The sequence below is a fragment of the Vanacampus margaritifer genome, chromosome 6 (genome assembly GCF_051991255.1).
Source record: "Vanacampus margaritifer isolate UIUO_Vmar chromosome 6, RoL_Vmar_1.0, whole genome shotgun sequence".
Lineage (NCBI taxonomy): Eukaryota > Metazoa > Chordata > Actinopteri > Syngnathiformes > Syngnathidae > Vanacampus > Vanacampus margaritifer.
The window spans coordinates 6083727-6104725 of NC_135437.1; the positions used below are offsets into that span (position 1 = coordinate 6083727).

A 20999-nucleotide genomic window follows, 5' to 3' on the forward strand; every position below is an offset into this window, starting at 1 on the left:
GGATGGTGGACCCAAATGTAGGGAAGCACAGCAGTGAAACAGGAATCAAGTGTGACACATGAAACTTTAATGGCACAAAGACAATAGGGTGAGAAGACAACCATGACTAGACGTGGCTGCAATTCACGAAAGTGGACGGGGCGTAACTGGACTGGGCTTGACTTGACGCGGCTAGTCTTGTTCCGTTTTTTGGCCCCCGATACCGATTCCGATACCCAGCTTAGCAGTATCGGCCGATGCCGATACCATACCGATACCTAAGTTTTTTTTCTCAACATGAAAAAGCTGTCCTGCAATTAATTCAGAGCATTCAAGGGCCAATAGGATATCATAGCTCGGCATGCAGTGAACATTTCACACATCGGTGAATGTCGTGCATGATCAAGACACAAGATGCTGCATCCAAAGTCCTATATTAGCGTCAGAATTAATGGTATCGGCATGTTACTTGTTAGTAACTAACCCTAACCCTAACCGATACCGATAACACTGTTTTGATGCCGTATCGGGGCCTCTGCTGATACCAGTATGGGTATCGGAACAACACTAGTCATAGCGTGGCTTGACTTAGCGTGACTGGATGTGGCCTGGCTGGACTGAACAGGACGTGACTGGTCGTCATGACTGGGCTGGACGTGACTGGTCGGGTCGTGGTGACAGCGACTTCGCGCTGTTTCGCGGGAAAGATAAGCTCGATGTTTCACAAATCTGTCTTCAGTAATTAAAGCCCCAGTTATTTGACACAAAATAGAAAATGTTATGATCATTCGGCTCAAACATATTTTTCCATTTTAGGATTATTGAAATCCGTATACCATACAATAAAACAATATGCCTGTTCACAAGCACTGCACCTATGCATACACTTAGTATACTGTACCTCTAATACATATGCAAATTATACCAGGCTATAATAATACTAGCCGCTTACAATACTGTAGTATTTTGTTTGTCGTGCATTAAAAACAATGTTTTGAACACCACGGACAAAAAATAATGACAGAATTGAAAAGGCCAACTTTACTTGTGTAAATCCCACAGTTGAAAAAGACAGACAACAAACGCTGAAACTTTATTGAACATATGAAATGCTGAGGCTCATTACATGACAGCAAGGAATGAAGCTTTTTAAACACAAATTTTATGTGCGCAGGTTTGACCAGCAGATGAAGCTCTATTGCAGTGTCAAATGCCTCAACCTGAAGCAGTGCATCATTTTGGGGCAATTGTCTCGAAAGTGGTCCATTGTTTCGGAAAACCTCAGTTTCTCCATCCCTACAAGCAGAGATGGGAAATCCAGGTCCAGAAAGTAAAAACCCTGCCACTCAACCGGCAGGTAAATGAGGTCATTACGAGAAGCACCTGCCAAACTCTGGCAGGGGTTTTACTTTCTTGACCTGGTTTTCCCATCCCAATACCACACCCAACAATCTACAACAATGCACCAACACGGACTGAACAAACACAGGAGACTGAGGCCCCGCCCACACGAAAGGCAGTTTCAATGTATCCTCACAAGTTTCTTACCATTTAGGCCGTTCATCCACACGATGGCGCGGTTTCGGAGCTTGAAACCGATCACTTTTGAAACCGGGCTCCAGAGTAGAAAGATTTCAAAACGTGCCCGTCTGGACACCATATGCAGGATACTCCTCCAGAGAAAAAAAAAAAAAAAAAAGGATACTCCTCCAGTGATGACGTAATGGTCGCAGCTCGATGACGACGCATTGTCGCAGATTGATGACGTATGCTCCAATTCTCGCGTGTCTGCGCACGAACCATTAGACTGTCAACAACAATGGCGGATAGCCGTGTTGTAGTCGTTTTGCGCAGCCTCCTTAGCTTGCTTATGCTTTTGCAGCAAAATATTTTGCTTCTTTATTCCCACGTTCAACAAGCGGTGTTGTACTTGAATCACCCGCCATTGTCACTTCTCCTGTGTTTGTCTTTTTCATGTTGTTTAAGGATACATGCAAAGCCATGTTTGTTCTGTAGATTGCAATACAGTTAGAAGTTGTTTGTCTTCTTCGCTGATTCTTCTTCTACACTTTCCGTTAACTCCCTGTGGCTGCGCTACAGCGCCACTTCAGACTTGGCATACACATTACAGCCGTTAAATGTCCTCAGCATCTTCTTTTGGACACACGCAAGTCTTGAAATGCTTCTGTGTGTACGAGATTTGTTTGAGGAACACACGGGGGCCGAAACAGCCACACCGAGTGACTCAACAAGACTTGTAACAAATTAGTAGAATTGTACCACTATAACACATTTCCCCATTGTGAAACTAATAAAGATAGTCTTAACTATAACATAACGGTTTTAATTAACCTCATCCACAGTTTTATAAAATCCTAAATACAGACTGCATTTATTGATGATCAAAAACATAGAAACTAATTTGGCTCACACGCACCCTCCTCTTTGTTTTTGTTTTTATATAAAATCTGTTTCTATAAAGCCTTTGATTGTTTTCAGGAAATAGTACTACAAATAAAAGCAGTAAGTAGACACACAGTCAGTCCACTGTGTTGTTTCTTGTACATGTAATATTGATTAGAAATGTCCTGACAATGGAAGAAAATTATCGAAGACAAATTTAGCCTAGTATTTTTTTATTTTTTTTAATGGCATGGTCCTTCATAGAAAACGAGCTATTACGCTTCCAAATAACACATAATCACACTTACAATCTAATTGGCATTTCCTTTTGAAGATGACCTAAATGATGAGCTATTAAGTGTAATTTGCATCAGAAGTGGGTGATAGAGTGACGTAAATAATTTCAGGGCTGACTTTTCCTGTGGCATGAATATACTTGGGGTTGGACTGCCAAGTGATGTATTTACACTCAACGCATTTCTTAACTAGTGAAATGCAAATTCTAAACCCAGAAAGTTTTCAAATACATTGTGGCTATGCAGAAAGTCATAAAACCGTTTGGCAACTTCTTTCTTGAGAATCTTGAACAGAAAAGTAAAGGCTAAATATTGGTATGTGATTGGAAAATCAATCTGGTTCCACATTCACTTCTTTAAGTAGACTTTGATTACGGCCACTTGAAATGACTGAAGTACATACTTGTGGCTTGTTATTAAAGATTAATTCCTCATGTTAAGTACAGCAGTGCAAAGCAGCCATAGTGTCTTCAAGCAAATTAGCAGTGATTGGGTCTAATATACAGGGTGACACAAAAAAACGGGAAATTTTTAACACTCCAATAATATCAATAGTGATAGAAGAAAATATTGTATTCACAGTAAATAAAACTTTTTTTTTTTAAGAAATAATGATGGATTCCAAGCTGTCCCAGCTGAGATGTTGCAGCGGTCAATGAGAAATCTCAACAGCAGATTTCAAGAACGCCTTCGTACAGGAGGACCCCATCTACAGGAAGTTATTTAAAAAAGAAAGAGAAAATTCCATCATTGTTTCTTAAATGGCATGTTTTAAGTTTTCAATTACTATGAACAAAATATTTTTCTTCCATCACTCTTGGTTTTATTGCATTAAGAAGCTCCCGTTTTTTGTGTCACCCTGAAAAAGTTGCTGGGTAAAAGGTAGAAATAAGAAAAATGAGGGCAGGAAGTAAAGCTTCTGAAACACAAGGAAATGGTTACTACAAAAATAAAAGCAAACTTGTCAACATGAAAAACGGTACTAAAGACTGAGAAGTGAGAACTTAACATAAATGACAAGACATGACAGGACCTTTCTGTGGATTTTAAAGGGGTACTTGACTCATTGAGACATTTTTAACAAACAAGAAGATAATACTGTATTTTGTAATGTAATAACTTCATTATTTTCAATGAACAATTAATAACTTTAAAAACAAATTTTGCCACTTGTTAAAAAATATTAAAACACAATATTAACTCACAATCACACCTATGGACAATTCAGAGTGTTCAATTAACCTGCCATGCATGTCTTTGGAATGTGGGAAGAAACCGGAGTACCCGGGAAAACCCCACGCAAGCATGGGGAGAACATGCAAACTCCACCCAGGAAGGCCGAAGCACGGACTTGATTGCACGTCCTTGCACTGGGAAGTGGACGTGCTTACCAGTCAGTCACCATGCCGCCGTATTAAAGAAATGTTAATTTTATATCTGACATGATAATCAAAAAATATATATTTTAAAAAACTGTCAATATCTCTGAAGAAGTCACTATGAAATATTACTCAGGGTCCTTGACTCATATTTTTACCTCCAAGGTGTGCTTTTCTTTGTTGAATGGACAGGTCACTAGCACAATAGTGTCAAAAATCACATGGTTACCAAAAAGACCATTGTGGTGGATCTATATAAACACAAGTTAAGATCTAAGCTGCCGTGAAAAGTTACACTTCACCAATATTAATCAATATTAAAAATTTAGCAAAATAACACAATGAACATACATATTTAAACATTATATATTTATTCAAAGGTTAAGTCAAACATCAAATTCAAAGTTAACCGTCTTCCCTGAACCCGATTCTTTCCTCTAGACCAGGGGTGCCTGTAATGTTCTGCCATCTATTATTCAAGAAGTCACGCAGGAACATATGCTGTAAAGCTGATTGCTCTTTATTTTTAGCACAGCCATTACAAACTTGGTTCAACCAGTAACTGTCGTTCTGTGTCCTAACACACAAACATCAGGCTATATTGCCAACTAGTGGATAATGATATAGCTGCTATCATTATAATCTCCCAAGTTTTAACAATACCTATACAGTACTTTTTAACCAAACAAATAACATATACATAGAACAATTTCTCACTCTCTTATTTGTAATTATTTTTATTTTGTTTTTTAAACATTTGTTGACCAACAGTGCAACACTTTTATCCACAATAATATAAAATTTAAACCTTCTCAATAAGTCTGTCCGGTGGTTTTCTAGGTCTTGTTGATCTTCTCAGAGGTCATTTGAGAAGTTGCCTGCAGTTGAATTTGGTCTTCCTTCGGTACATCTTCCTGTTTTGCAGGTTTAGGCTTCTCACCGTCCTCACAAGTCTTTAGTAGACTCTTCCTGTTCCTCCTCACTTTTTGCCCATCTTCGGTTTCCACAATGTAAAATCTAGGTCCAACCTCGCTTAATATTGCTGTCCCAGCAATCAGGTCCCTCGATCCTCACAGTGTCCTTTTCACAAAAAGATTCCAGATATGTTGTTGCTCTGTCATATGCCATTTTCTGTTTGAGCTTGAGCTTCCTTTTGATGTCAATCCAGATGTTGTTGTCGTCACGCCCTTGTGGCATCTGTGGAAGTGTGGTGCGAAGCTTACGACTCATAAGTAGCTCAGCAGGTGATGCCCCACAATCCAGAGGCGCAGCTCTGTAACTTAGTAAAGCGAGGTAAGAGTCATTCTTACCATCTTTGGCTTTCTTCAACAGTCTCTTAACAATTTGTACTCCCTTTTCTGCCTGACCATTTGCCTGGGAGTACAAAGGACTTGAAGTAACGTGTCTAAATCCGTATTGTTTTGTAAAATGTTTAAACCCTCCACAGTCATACTGAGAACCATTGTCTCTCACAACACACTGCGGGATTCCATGTCTTGCAATAATCCCCTTCATGTGCACAATAATGGACTGTACGGTGGTGCTGGAGAGTTGCGCAATCTCAGGATAGTTAGAGAATTAGTCCATACCCACCTTTTGCCAGGGAATTGTAGGAAGGTCGGCTATCAGCATTGGCTCCTTGACTTGTTTGCACAACTCTGCTCTCACAGGGAAGAACTGAGGACAGATTCCTTTTGACCAGCCACTGTTCATGCATTCTGGCACTTGATCCATTGCTGTCTCTTCAACAATTTGTTGCAGCATGGCATCTGTAGCAGACAGTGAGGCTGTGACCATGTAGATGTGAGCCTCATTCTCCTCTGCTGAGATGCACACAGTGGCGTCACTGTCGTTCAGGGATGGTGCTGTATCAGCAAGCACTATGTATTTTCCAGGCGTGTATTTCAGCTCAAAATCATAGCGCTGCAATGTCATCTTCATTCATTGGATTCTAGGAGACATGTCGTTGAGATCTTTTTAACTCTTTGTAAGAGCTTTTCAAGTCTCTCATCGTGTTGCTTCTTTGTGTTGCTCCAAACAACCAAGTCATCAATGTACACACCTGTACCTTCCAGACCAGACCAGGGCTCTGTAAAAAATCTCCAATGCAGACTTTATGCCAAATAGGAGCCTCAGAAAGCAGTAACGCCCAAATGGTGTGTTGAAGGTGGTGTACCTGTTGCTTTCTGGGTCGAGCTTCAGCTGCCAAAATCCATGTGAAGCACCGCATTTGCTGAAGTACTCAGGATTTCTTCAATGTTTCGGGATTTGATAATGATCTCTTTTTATATTTTCATTTAGATCTTTAGGGTCGAGGCAGACATGCAACTCAGAGGAGTTTCTCTTTTTCACAAACGTGATGGAATTCATCCAGTCAGTGGGTTCTTCCACTCTCTCAACGACTCCCAGCTTTGTCATTCTGTTCAGTTCCTCTTTTTAATCCAGGCTTAAGTGGTGCTGGCACTCTTCTTGGAGCATGCACTACAGGTTTGGCATCTTCTTTGAACCATATTTTGTCATTTATTGTTTTAATATTTTGTCTTTTTCTTGGTGCGGCACATTTTTGCAAAGTGATTTTGTTTCTTACACTTTGCACATGTTCCCCCAAATGCAGGACACTGCTTTGGCTTGTGACTTTCACCGCACTTCTTACAATTAAACGGAGCTTGATCATTGTCTCTGTTTTTGTCTCCTTGCTTGTACTTGAACTGTGTTTTGTCTTTCTTAGTCACTGCTTTCACAGACTCGTCTTCTTCATAACATGGTGCAGCTTGGAAAGTAAGGTCCATGTTGTTTTGCTAGCTCATTAGCTTGGCATATTTTTATTGCACTTTTTCAATGTAAGGTCCGCTTCCCTCAACAGCCTTTCTCTTAGCTTCTTTTCATTAGTCCCAAGCACAATCTAAAAAACTCAATGATAAGGGATCACCCTTATTATTGAGTTTTTTAGTTCGCCAAAGTTGCAGGAGTAACTTTTATTTTTAGATCGGTGAGAAAATTATCAAAGGCCTCACCTGGCTGTTGAAGCCTTGAACGAAACGTATATCCCTCAAAAGTTTCCTTTTCAAGACAGTGCTCATCACACTTGTGGAGGATCTTTTCAAACTTGTCTTTGTCTTCAGGATCATCATATACAAACGTGTTGAATACTTCGATAGCCTCCGCTCCGGCAATGGTTAGCAAAAGGGCTATTTCCCGATTACCCACTCCAACGGCGGCAAGGTAGAGCTGGAATTGTTAAACGCCCGCCAACTCGCATCCACATTTCCCGTCATTTTCAGCGGCCCTGGTGGCTTTACAGCGTCCATCTTTCGTCAGTTCTTTTCTTGACCCCACTACCTGGTACTATGTAATTAATGTTCTGTCTTCTATTATTCAAGAAGTCACGCAGGAACATATGCTGTAAAGCTGATTGCATTTTATTGTAGCACAGCCATTACACACTTGGTTCAACCAGTAACTGTCGTGCTGTGTCCTAACACACAAACATAAGGCTATACTTCTAACTAGTGGATAATGATATAAATGCTATCATTATAGTGCCCAATCTTTTTTGACCCAAGAGCAACTTTTCAAGTCGCCAAGCTCCCAAGATCTACCACTTCAGCGCCAACATCGCAAACTCAGACAGATCTTTTCCAGCCTGCTGTAACTAACCTCACAACACTTTTTCATGATTTTACAAACCACTAGACATCAGATCACACTCTTCTCATCTCACACTTGCAACACACACTTGGCAAACTGCATTTTGAACAATAACCATAAGCAACCTTAATATGAAACAAACTGGAGGGGGGAAAACAGAACAGAAGTGTATCGCTGAGTTTTAAAAAAGGAAATCACTTCCTACCTTAGTGCGAGACCGGACATTAGGAGGAGGCAGCTAGCGTCTCCTAATCAGGAGTATAGGTGCTGGTTGCAAGGTGTAGGCAGGCAACAAGGTTGTCATCAGTCATTGAGTCATTGAAGAGAGGCAGTTTTGTCTCACCAACAAATCCCATGAAAGCGTTAAAAATATCTTCACCTCTGGTGTGTCTTTTCAATGGCAAAACAATGAGTATCTCTTCCTTGATGCTCATGTCTTTGAAAAGCATCCTGATGAAAACACATAATTGTGCCACATCCGCCATATCAGTCGACTTGTCAAATTGGAGGGAAATTACAGGTGCATTAATTAAAAATAGGGATTACTTCGAGGGATTACAATTTCTACGATGAGCGAGTGCGAAAGAAGGCGAGAGAGAGAGAGAGCGAGAGAGAGACAAAGAGACAGAGAAGGACAGAGCGAGAGAGAGCACGTGCACGCCCGCGCGAGTGGGACCATTGCTACATGTCGGGGAGGTGGGAACGAACGAACTGACTAGTTGTGTCCTCCACATGCGGGCAGTTTGAAAAAGCTTTACGGTCGGGAGGAGGAAATGGCGACCGGTATTTACTGGAACTTACTCGGAGCGAAAATTTGAGCTGAGAGTCCAGCGGCATGCTACGCTTCTTGCTAGCTAGCCTGCTAGCCTACAACCATAATGTGAGTTACACCTTCCAAACAAATCTTCCTCCCACCAATTCACTATTTAAACATCATACACAACATATACACGGCTAAACTTGTGACTAGGATAAAAGGTAATTTTGCAGTTGATGTCACACATCGTCATCCTCATTGGATGACTGTCTATCCATCCATCTATCTATCTATCTATCTATCTATCTATCTATCTATCTATCTATCTATCTATCTATTGAAGACATTTAACATTTTCAATTTGATGTTTTACTGTTTTTGAATTTACTTATAGGCATATCAATGTGATATAATCATGAGTGTTTAAAAGAATACAGTGGGATGGTGATTTTGTGAACTTTATTTGATCTTTGTACCCTCAAATGCTGTTGGAGGGGCAATGTGCATGATGTTGTCAGAGTCTCTTGTCACTTAGGGACTGAAGGTCTGGGGTCAGATTTTGATTACTTCTGTTCCCCCAGTCAAGAAGGGGAACTGTATGTAAATGTCTGTTTACTAATAAGATTACACCTTTGTTCAACCTGGAATCAACATGTCTGTATGTAAACGTCTGCTTACTAATAACATCACACATTTGTTCACTAGGAGATGACATGTCAGTCCTTTGTTCAATCAAGAGCCGGGAGGAGGATCCTTTTATCCTTTGGTTATAAATGAGTGGATGTTCTGTAAATTGTCACACACTTGGGATCATCACGTTGCATTCTGATGTGATGTCCTGACTGTGTCTTTAGAGGCCTCTAAATAAATTCTTGCAAGAAAACTTCTTCATCAGATCCTGAATACAATTATTTTGGACACGCAAAGATTACACTTAATATAGTAATTTAATATTCCTTCAAAATGGTGACCCTGACGTGGACTTATTGAGATGTTTTTCAACAGCTGTGATTGATCCTGAACACCGGATTTCTAAAGCGCAAAAATATTAACAAGGTGAGTGGACATTTTATCCACGTAGAGAAATTCTGGTTGTTTAGGATCAATACAGTTGCATTTCGTCTGTGCTAAGTTGTATTTGGGATCTGTGAACAAGTTAGGGGGGTTGTAGTAATATTTCTTACGGTGGGACGGAAAGTCCTCGATTTTGAAAATTACTACGACATTGAACCATGCATGGGAGTTTTTTCCGTGGTGGAATAGGCTGTGTTTTTTTTTGTTTTTTTTCGTATGAATAAGCCGTCCGTATATTTCTACTGGGCGTGCGGTGTGGATTAGCCGCCTGTGTGTGATATCATTCACACAAGGTGTGTGCTGTGTGGAATTATTAAACCGAGGGACATAATTCCTCGGTGTGTGTGTGTTGGGTTTAAGTCGCGCATAAAAATGCCCCGTGTTTACGGAAGTGACGTCAAGTAGGAGCGCTCCGCCGTTTGATACGGCATAAGAGGTTGAGTACCACGGGGGATTGGCTGTTGGGTTGATTGTAGGTGTGTTATTAGCCGCTAAGTGTTGATCACACTTAAGTGAGTGCTGTTGTGTGTTGTGCTATTAGCGGTCTGTGTTGATCACACAAGGCGTCTGCTGTGTTAAACACCCGTATATTGACGGTGTGTGGTGTGATATAAGCTGCCCGTGAAGATCCAGGATATATTTGTTGAAGTCGCGCAAAAGGTATTTAATATCTGTTTCATTTTCGTCTTGTTTGTGTTTGTCTGAAAAAAAATTTTTTTATTTTTTTTGGGGGGATTAATGAGAATACTTTTGATCTGTTATATCGTAGTATCATAAGTGAGACGTCACTGACTTTATAAATATTAAAAACGACTAATTACTACATATTATGGACGAAAAAATTCGACCGTAACTAAGGAGGTTCGATTTGCATAGACTTCCGGTCGAGAGTCAGAATTGGTCGCTAAGCGAACAGTGAGCTGGACGCATTTCCACCACGGCGTCAACGTAAGTATGAAACTCTTTTAAATGTATGAATGCGCACGAATTGTGATAGTGGTTGGTTCTCGCCATTGTAAAATGTGGTGTGTTTGTGGAATTTGATTGTGTAAACAGCGCCAGACGCTGATTACCTCCGTGAAAAACACTTCTATAAGTTTCTTCGAATGGAAGAAAAGTTAGACGGTGTTGGGGTCGTGGACCAAATGTTGGTTTGTGCTAGAATGTTAGCGTTGGATAGCTCTGTGAAAGTTGCGCGGATGACGGTGTTAAGTGATTTTGAGAATGAGGAGGCTGATGCTAAGCTAGCGGCTCTGCCAGTGTACAGTTGCCATGCACGGGAGATTAGTTTTTGGTAAGACGCTACCGCGCGAATCTGTTTTTAAGGCTAAGGATGAGTTAGCTGCGGGCAGCCGCATCTGTTAAGAAATTGGAACATAAATTGGATGAAGTGTTGACTGTGAAATATGACCCGCGGGGAAAATTTGAACCAAGCGAGAGCTCTTGGCTTAGAAATGAATTGTTGAGTGTACGCGTTTGTTTGTTTGTTAAGCTCCATGGTGTGTTGTGGCCACGCGTTTTTTTCGTTGTTTGTCTTACAATGTGCGCGACGTGTCTGTGTCGCAGCCGTAACGTTGCGATGGATTGTGCGCGAATAAGTCGACATTTGAGCTATAAGTACGTGGTGAAGTTATTATTAGACGAATAAACGGTGTATTTTACAAATGAGTGCGCACTTCGGAGAGGTTTGTGTTCGTCTGTGGTTCAGCAACTGAGACGCCACTGAATTAAGTTGAGGAGTTTGTGTTGTGTGTGAGTGTTTGTTGAGCCCAGTTGGTGAAATGTTTGGAGCATGTGTGGATTGTGTGATTTTTTTCCTTGTTTGTGTGCCTGCAGGGAGTTTGTGACTGTTTGTGTGACTCTGACAATGGGAAAGGTGTGTTGTGTGATGTTCTAGCGAGATTTTAGAAATCAAAATGGCCGTTTGGTCTGTTTCTCCTCACTGCCTTTGTGGAGATGAGAAAAGTGCAGAAGTTAAGTGAATGGAAGTGTAAGTTTGTTTGAGACAGTGATTTTTAAGTGTAGGAAAGAAAGAAAAGACGGGTGGAAAGTAATTTTTTCCCTCCAAAATTCTTTGTCCTCAAAAAAGGGTGAAAAAGAATGGTAAGCAGGAAATCTGCATATTTTAAAGTAGGGGTGTGATAAGTTTAGTCCTCTCTCCCATTGTCTCCATTTGGGAGACTTGTAGTCTGTTGTGTGTGTGAATAGCAGGGGTCTTCTAATGCTAATCTGTTAAAATCAAATTGTTCCTGTTATGCGGAAGGATATAGAGGTCTAGGTGTTAACTACAGGCCACTATCATATTATTTTTAAAATCAGATCTGTGTTTTTATAGTTGAATGAGTAATAAAACCAAATTTTAATATAGTTGAATAAGTAATAAAACCAAATTTTAATTGAAATAGACTTTTCATTTTTGATTTTTATATTTCCCCTGCATCTCTGATAACTTATTCGTAGGTGTGAAAATGATTTAACCTTTGTCCTTATCTGAGTCCCATTCTAGAAGTCTGAGGAGCCCTGAAATTCGAAAGGACTTCCATCCAAGTGGCCAGGGTGACTGACAGCTGTCACATTTTCTTAAATTTGAGGTAACACGTAATGAAGATGTCTATGGTAGACATATGCGTAAATATAGTACTACTACTTGCTATAGTGTAGTGATCAAATTCAAATAAAACCACAAAATAAATAAATGAATCAATTAAAAATAGTTTGAAAAACAAAATATTTTGGGGAAATTTTTTATTTTATTTTTTCTTGGAAATTAAATGACAACAAGCAGTGTTCTCTTGCTATGATCTCATCTTCCTCTGTCTGTTCCGAGTGTATAAATGTTTCAGGCAGGTTCAATCTTTGACTGAAAGGTGTTTCACTTGGGTGACTCAACCAAAAAGTGCTGGAAATGGAATGAACAGCATTCTCCTGCTATGCTTGATGTTCAGAGTGGACGGCGAACTGAACAATGGTCACTTTCGGGGGGGAAGTGACCACACGGACTGCAAAAAGGATGGTACACTGTAAATCCGCTCGTCCTGTGACTGTTCAATGACTCTTATGCATTGTTTGAGCATAATGTCCAGCAACTTTTTGAGCAGACAGGATTATCATCGATTCTGCCATGATGAACTTTTCCTGAGAACTCCAGTACACAAAGCCCAGTGAACTTTGCCCTGCATAAACTGCTATCGACAAGGACAGGAAAGAATATGAACTCCGGTTGTGGACTCAAAGTTCTGGAATCATCTGAGTTTGGTGCCTGAGGTCGTATGTTGTATTCTGTTTGTAGACATTTGCACTCTGTACTGTCAGAAAGGAGATGTGATCTATAGCAACGCAGTTTCGGAAATTGAGAACAGCTTATGTGAATTAGGGAAGTATAAAATTTATTCTAATCTTTAAATACTATATTTTCCGTTGTTTGATGCTTGTTGAATTTGGCCTTCTATTTTTTTTTCCCATTTCTCTTTTATAACTTTGGCTTCTCAGAGTGGACTCAGATATGGAACACTTACGGCGAATTTGCTGGTTAAATTTTTAATTTTTGATTTAGGTCGCAGCACTGATTTTTAATTGGGTCATGATCTGCAAAGTTGCCTGCTGTGTTTTTACAAGCCCCCACTACTCTGTAGAAGAGGTGAGGTTAGGTAGCATTTTAAGAATAATTTTTGGTTGGTTTAAAGTAGGGATTTTGTTTTGTTTTTCTGATTATAACTCGTTCCTTTTACTAGTTGAGATGGCAGATATTTGGAAGATTTGTGACCTGCAATAGATTAATGGGGTTGTTTAAAAAAAAAAAAAGATTTTCTTCTCTTCCTTACCCTAAAAGTCCTCCGCTGCAGTATCTTAATTTACATCTGCTTGAGTTGTTTTTCTCACTTTAAGTTACCTGAACAGGATTCAAATTTACATTACAAACTATTGCCTCAAAGGCTTTTGTTTTGATGGCTCTTGGCTAGCTCAGCTGGAGATCTTTTTATAGTTCTGGTGTTGGCCAAATTGTCACAATTTGGTTGTTTTTTTAATCTACAGGACACAAGGTGTCTGTTTTTTCCTCTTTGAAGCAGCAATTTGGAAGCGGCTGCAGTTTTCACATTCAGGTGTGAAATGATCAAAATTGATCTTTATCAGATGGGGGAATGACTGGTCTGTCTGTGTATGGTTGAAAAGGAAGTCTGATGTGAGAATGACTGGTCTGTCTGTGTATCAAAAGGAAGTCTGATGTGAGAATGAAGTTTGGTGTGAGGAATTTACAGGCAGCGAATGGAGAGGATGGGAGTTGGAAAGTAAGTTCTACAAAGATTACAAAAGACGACCCTTATAGCAGAAATACGGTAAGTATGTTCCATCTCAGAAACAATTGAAAAGTATAATTTCTAGAGCCCATGGAATATGCCATTTAGGTGTGGAAGGAACATTGACACACCTAGGTGACATTTTTTCATGAGACAAGTTGTTAAAAATGAACTGCAGTGTTTATTTAAGGTATAAGTATAAATCTCTTCTCAGACTGTTCATGGCCCGGCCGGACATGAATAGTTCTGAGTTAAGATGATGTTGTTTTTAAATGATTTACACTGCTATAATAAGAAACCAGCGTTAAAAATACAGAAATTTGATGTACGACAAAGAGCACATTTATGCTAAATCTACAACAGTAAATATCATGGTAAAATATTTGATTAATCATTATCTACCATCATAAGGGTTTCCTAGGAAGATTGGATCAGACAAACCCACTTGAAAAAACAAAACTTCATAAGATATAGAAAAGGCATTGGGATTAAAACATATTTGATTTAGTATATTATCTCTGATCTCAAGGACATTAAAGAAAAATAGAAATATTAAACAATTGGCCTCATAAAGTTTCAATGGCAACAAGACTTTCATTATTATGCCATTGAATGTACAAATGTCATTAAACGGATTCTGTTTGAATGCCACAACAAAAATAACTTTTTCCGTGTCCAACAGCATGTTTCAGGACCTACAGAACTTAAACAATTAACATTTGCTAAAAAACCAGGTGCTCTTTTCAAAGTACAGAATGAAGACTATGTATGTTATGAGTGACTAAATGAAAATGATTTTGCACACAGATTGGTTTGCTGATCATAATAGTGGGAGCCACACGAGGTCCCAGGCTCATCAAATCACATCAATTGACCCAGACAGAGGGGGTTGACTAAGCTGCTGATCTGCGTCTACACCAATTGGAGCCATCTAACGGATCCCACCACACCCGGTTCCAGTGTCTACCTGACAAGCTGCCCAAGGATGCGGAGGAAAGAAGATTCATTGGAGTGCCTTTTCCCTGGGCACGGATTGACACAGTTGGAAAAGCTGATCAAGTGTCAATCTGCTGTTTGAAAGGGGGAAATCACTCAAATCCCCTTTTCATCAATTCACAAGGATAGAGTCACACTGGGAATGAAGTCCCGTGACCTTTCCTGTGATCTCTGGCAGTGAGCCAGGGTTCAGAAAGAGGCTGACAAACGCCTCTTTTTAAAAAATTGACCAACTGTCGAACACACTTTTCATTCAACAAAGACCTTCATCAGGAGATGGCTTCGAGGGACGGACACATCTGCTATTGCGTCGTGACACTTAACCACATCACATAGTGTTATGCCTCACATTTATTATGCCCCTTCCACCGAATTTTTTAATGAATCAATGAATTCTGACTGCTAAGCCCCTCTATCTTTCTCTCTCTCTCTCTCACCTGCTATTCTTATTTTCTGAACTCCACACATAAACATTGCTTCATTTTTGCGACGATCAAGATTTGCGCTGGACTTTCTCTCTAGACTATTGTGGGATTAAATGTCCGGTTTTTGAACTTATAGAAGTTCAATGGTAGGACTGAAGACATTTAACATTTTCAATTTGATGTTTTACTGTTTTTGAATTTACTTATAGGCATATCAATGTGATATAATCATGAGTGTTTAAAATAATACAGTGGGATGGTGATTTTGTGAACTTTATTTGATCTTTGTACCCTCAAATGCTGTTGGAGGGGCAATGTGCATGATGTTGTCAGAGTCTCTTGTCACTTAGGGACTGAAGGTCTGGGGTCAGATTTTGATTACTTCTGTTCCCCCAGTCAAGAAGGGGAACTGTATGTAAATGTCTGTTTACTAATAAGATTACACCTTTGTTCAACATGTCTGTATGTAAACGTCTGCTTACTAATAACATCACACATTTGTTCACTAGGAGATGACATGTCAGTCCTTTGTTCAATCAAGAGCCGGGAGGAGGATCCTTTTATCCTTTGGTTATAAATGAGTGGATGTTCTGTAAATTGTCACACACTTGGGATCATCACGTTGCATTCTGATGTGATGTCCTGACTGTGTCTTTAGAGGCCTCTAAATAAATTCTTGCAAGAAAACTTCTTCATCAGATCCTGAATACAATTATTTTGGACACGCAAAGATTACACTTAATATAGTAATTTAATATTCCTTCACTATCTATCTATCAAACTGTGAGGTGTGGTTGCTTTCAGTGACAGTTCGAAAACAGCATATGGCCTTTAATCAATCAATAGCCTACATGCTTTTTAATTACACTAGGATTTTTGCTATTTGTAGGCTGCCCAGGTCCCTATCACCCGCAAATAGCAGGGGCACATTATATAGAATGTATATTGTGGCGTGGTATTTATTTTTATTTTGTCTTCATGAGCATACTCAATATTGGAAAAATCTCAAATGAATCCAGTTACATTACTTTAATATTATGGTACTTGGATTACGTTACTAACTACATTTTTTAGCAGGTAACTTGTAACTGTAATGGATTACATTTTAAAAGTAACCCTCCCAACTTTGTATATATATATATATATTTACATACATATATGTATGTATGTATAGAATTCTGATTAATCACCATTAATCACTTAATAAAAAATGCTTTTTTATCAATTGTTTTTTGCCCCCAAATTTGAAGGGCATCGATTATGTGCTAATTATTTTGACGTTTAATGTTATGAAGACGTCTTCAACATTGTTTGATCCACTGCACATGCTCATCCTCCTCTTTTTCTAATCAATGAATTACTTGCATAATTTGAAATGGGGAAAAAATTACCCAATATTTTGACATAAACAAATATTCAAAATTAAATGCTCTACTTTATTGCATGTAACTATGTTTATTGTTCAAACAACCTGTGCCACCTTAAACATAGCCATCCGCTGTCACACTTTAGCGATAAAGGATAGGATAACCTATGGTCAAAATTATTAGTACGATTAATCTGCGTTAATTCATGATTAATGCAATATTTTTTTGTGATTAATTACTGAATTAATGCTTCAACTTTGACAGCACTGATATATATATATATATATATATATATATATATATATAGTTGTACTTTTTGGAGTGAATGTGTAATATGGTGCGCGGGGGCAGTTATTACAAAAAGAATAATAATAAAATATAATGTAACAACACAAACTCTCTCTCGCTCTCTCTTTCTTCACCCCTACCTAAACCCTCTTATTGGCTAACAGTGAGAGACTACCTCATGATCAACTGTTGCCTCCGTGGTCAGCGAATGGGCAATTGGCCACTGACCCTGAATGCCCTCAAAGAATTGTGCCCGTGATGTTTTGCCTTTGGGCGCACAAATTATGCCTGCTGGATCTCAGTATTCTTGAAGGACATGGCAAACCTGCCAGTTACCCATCCAGCATTATCCACAAGATATTCATGATGGGGAATTTTGTAGTCCAATATGGAGATAATAAACATTCTCCCTTATGGTGCTTGATCAGAGCCATGAACACAGTATCAAATTTCTGAAGGACGACAGTGGTTCAAAGGGCCTGTATCCCCAGCAGGAGGAAAAGGCGATAAACAAGCTCTCAAAATCAAAAGTGACGAGTTTTTGGAGGTTTCCCTCTTCCAACACAAACTGATTCCAAACAGCAGGATCGTTATCAGGCTTATGCAGAGCTTGCTAATGAGCTGATCATATATCAGCTGTGTTGGAGAACGGAAGCATCCAAAGCCTGCAGGATTGCGGCCCTCCAAGACCGGAGTTTGACACCTATGAACTATGCAATCTTGCAAAGGAAGATAAAATAGTCAATCCTTTCAAAGAATTTGGCACAGACCTCATCACCGTATACACTGGTGAGGTTATTGACAATGAAATCTCTAATTCTCTGAGGGAAGCTCCTAATATCGGCAAAGCCATGTTCACAGAGTTTATAAGGGACAGAATAGAAAAAGCCTGATGTCATACCAAGGGCCAATTCATACACATTCACAAACAGGCCACCCATGGATCTGATGAAGGATGCTGGCACGTTGGTTTCTGCCAAGGCATATACAGCTCTCGTTACCAATCTCTTCATATACCTATACAAGCCCGTCCTGATCTGGACATTGATTACTTCTTCAAGCATGAGAATCAGCGTGAGCCTCCATCTTTGTCTGATCAAGGCAGGCTGCGGTCAGGAATCAAGTCAGATAATATTGGGTGCTTACCAGGAATGCCAGGTATATTTATAAGTGTGTATATATCTTGTTTTCTGTGTCTTAAGTAGGTGAACAAGGGCTCTGCACCTTTAAGCTCTGCTTCTGCCGTAACACTTCTTAATCAGCTTGTCTTTCTTGAAAATCTTCTGTTAATTAGTAACTATTATCTTCTGTTGCTGTTGGTTGAAATAAGCTATTTCATTCATTCAGGTCCTGGCTTCTCTCTGTCAGACACAAGAAACTTCTGTGGTCACTTAAGCAAAAGGAAAAGTCCCATCACTTTAAATTACGTGTTCTTGTAGTAGTAGCCAGTATTAAATGATTTGGAACAGCTCTTATGAGAGGGCTCCTTATACCAAATTGTAAAAATAAACACAACTTCTTAAAGCAACACTAAGGAACTTTCAGTTTACGTTGGTTATGGCGGCGCATATAGACAAAAGCGGTAATGTTATGCCTGAAGGAAGACCATATTTCCCATGAGGACAAGGGCATTGCGTCGTTTTTAAGCTCACGCCAGCAAGTGCAAGCCATGCCAATGTTAATCCTTGACTGTCCTTTTATCCAGGTAGCTTCCCTTTTTCTTTTTTGTCTCCTCAGACAAAACTTTTCTTTTTTTTTGCAGCTTCTGCCAGGAAAGTAGTAATCGTGCGTCAACATTAAAATTGACTTCCGTCTTCATATCAAATGGGTAAAGGGGGAAATGACGTATGCCATAAAGCATTCAGCACATTTTTATTTTTTGTGTGGCAGTGTTCCTACCATTCTCCTCAAAGTTGTTTAGTGCCAGTGATACAAACCCCCTCAGGCCATGGCAAAGGTACCATTCAACTAGTTGTTCAATCTGTCAATTTTCTTTCAGTGGACAAATGGAGTGGAATTGGCATAAAATAGCTAGTAAGTTTGGTAATCACTAATCAACATGGTAAATATATATAAAAATCACTCTACACTTACATCCAAAGGTGCTTCAGTGGGCAAACCTCGTTGTTTCATTTGTGCTACTTCCCCACCCCCAAAATGAAAAAAAAAAAAAAAACATTTTGCAATGGACTCTACAACATTGACATGGAATCATCTGAATCCGTTGACAAAGCCTGGGTAAACTGATTAAATACATTTTGGAGAATTTTAGAGAACCCTAAAACCATTTCTGTACCTTTTGTGACTTGATATCTGAAATAGTCAGTGCCTGGTAAAGGCTTTTGCAGAACAATATTTTTCACACTAAAATGATGGTAACATGTTGAATTTTTTTCCTGAAGAGTGAACATAGGGGTTTAGAGGCCTTAATGATGTTATTTCATTTCAGCGATCTGGACCATTTTTTAAGCAAAATGGGATCATTACGAGTATAAATTTGTCATGAAAATAACCATAAAAGAGGGCACTATCGAAATTAGACTCATATCAAATCAATCAAGAAAAAGTGTCATTATACAACAATTTAAGACTTAAGGAAGCTGAGATATAACTTTTTCTCTTTTTTGTGGGTGCCATGTTGTATTTGATGCATACCGGCCACTAGGGGACCACCCCAACTTGAATCCATGGATTTTTAAAAACCCATACATAACACCCTGCCCAAAATTAAATACTTGTCCAGAAGTGCACAATTTTCATGATTTTGCACAAATTCCCTCTTGCTATGAGGCTTAAATTGTAAAGCGCTTTGGGCACCATATGGTGTAGTTAAAGCGCTATATAAAAAGCAGTCCATTTACCATTTACTTTCCCAAGTTTGCAAACTTTGACCACCTGGTGGTCACGAAACTGACAAATGGAAGCTATCAAAACTACTGTAACCCTGTATAACCATAGTATGCAGTATTACTTTGATTTAAAATCATTACAACATTCATTCATACACCAATCATTACATAGTAGCAGCACTTTCAAAAAAACTGTCAGTTGTTGACTGCAGCTTCCAAAGATGAAATACTTGCCACAGAAGACCAACAACATTCAGTTACAGTATTTGAAGAGGATTTCTTTATGAATGGAGGGTGACAAGCGGCAGGACACAAAGAGGACTTGTGTACAAGAATGAAAACTTACAATAGCAGTCTTGATGTGGTGCTCTCCCATATCGGCATGATTCACTATCTAATTAATTCAAATGGAATTTTAATCAATTTTTTTTATGTGTTCCAGCCAGCCTCCTTCTCTTGCCTTTTCTGCTTCTTTTGTATGTGACTGCGAGAGCTAAGACATACGGTCGATCTCAAGTGTCTCCTAGGCCGATAAATCTAAATGCAAATGTTGAATGATGATGTGTATATGTGAGCTGTAACAGAGGCACTGGAAATATGACAGCACAACAGCTATAATAAATATTTCACGCTTTCAAATATAATGAGTAACTCATATCACTTTGTTAGCGCCTAAATCTGGCTTTTGCATTTTTATTATTTTGTTGTTGTTGTTGTTGAGTGCATCTCTCTATATTTCTTCTCTCAAAGTTTTCTTCAAACAGTGGATTGTGATGCCTTCACGCCTGCCGTGTGGAGGTTGGCAGTGATGTCATTGACTAACTAAACAGTTCTCACATTTTTTCTGTCATCAACTGCTGTTGATACCCTTGGCCGATCTGTCCGAACTGTGTTGCTCAGTAAACCCGTGGTTTCTTTCTTTTTCAGGGAATTCCAAAATGTTCTATTGGCTATGCCCCTTGTTTGCGCGAGAGCTCTAAATCTAATCAATGTTCCCTCTTCTTTCAGCTTCAAAATGGTTTGCTTTTTTTTCCCTTTCTCCCATAGACAGCTCCCTCAACTTCTATCTATGTTTAAGCAATCCATGTAAAAGGCAACACCTAAGCAGCTACGCACACACTTCAAAATATGTATACCAGATATTTCTCTTCAGAAACTGGCTGTGTACTTTTAATGACCTTTTGTAACTTATTTTTGGCAGTTTGGTTTTACTTACCCCCCCCCCCCCCCCTCCGAAAAATAA

General features: G+C 39.3%; 1 protein-coding gene across 1 annotated transcript in view; it reads left to right on the forward strand.

The window, feature by feature from the left end:
* Nucleotides 1-8258: 8258 nt before the first annotated feature.
* The window catches only part of gal (galanin/GMAP prepropeptide), a 29020-nt gene continuing 16279 nt past the window's right edge, over nt 8259-20999 (forward strand). The window contains exon 1 of the mRNA XM_077567585.1: nt 8259-8585. The gene's annotated coding sequence lies outside the window, so the exon portion shown is untranslated. The remainder of the gene's footprint in view (nt 8586-20999) is intronic.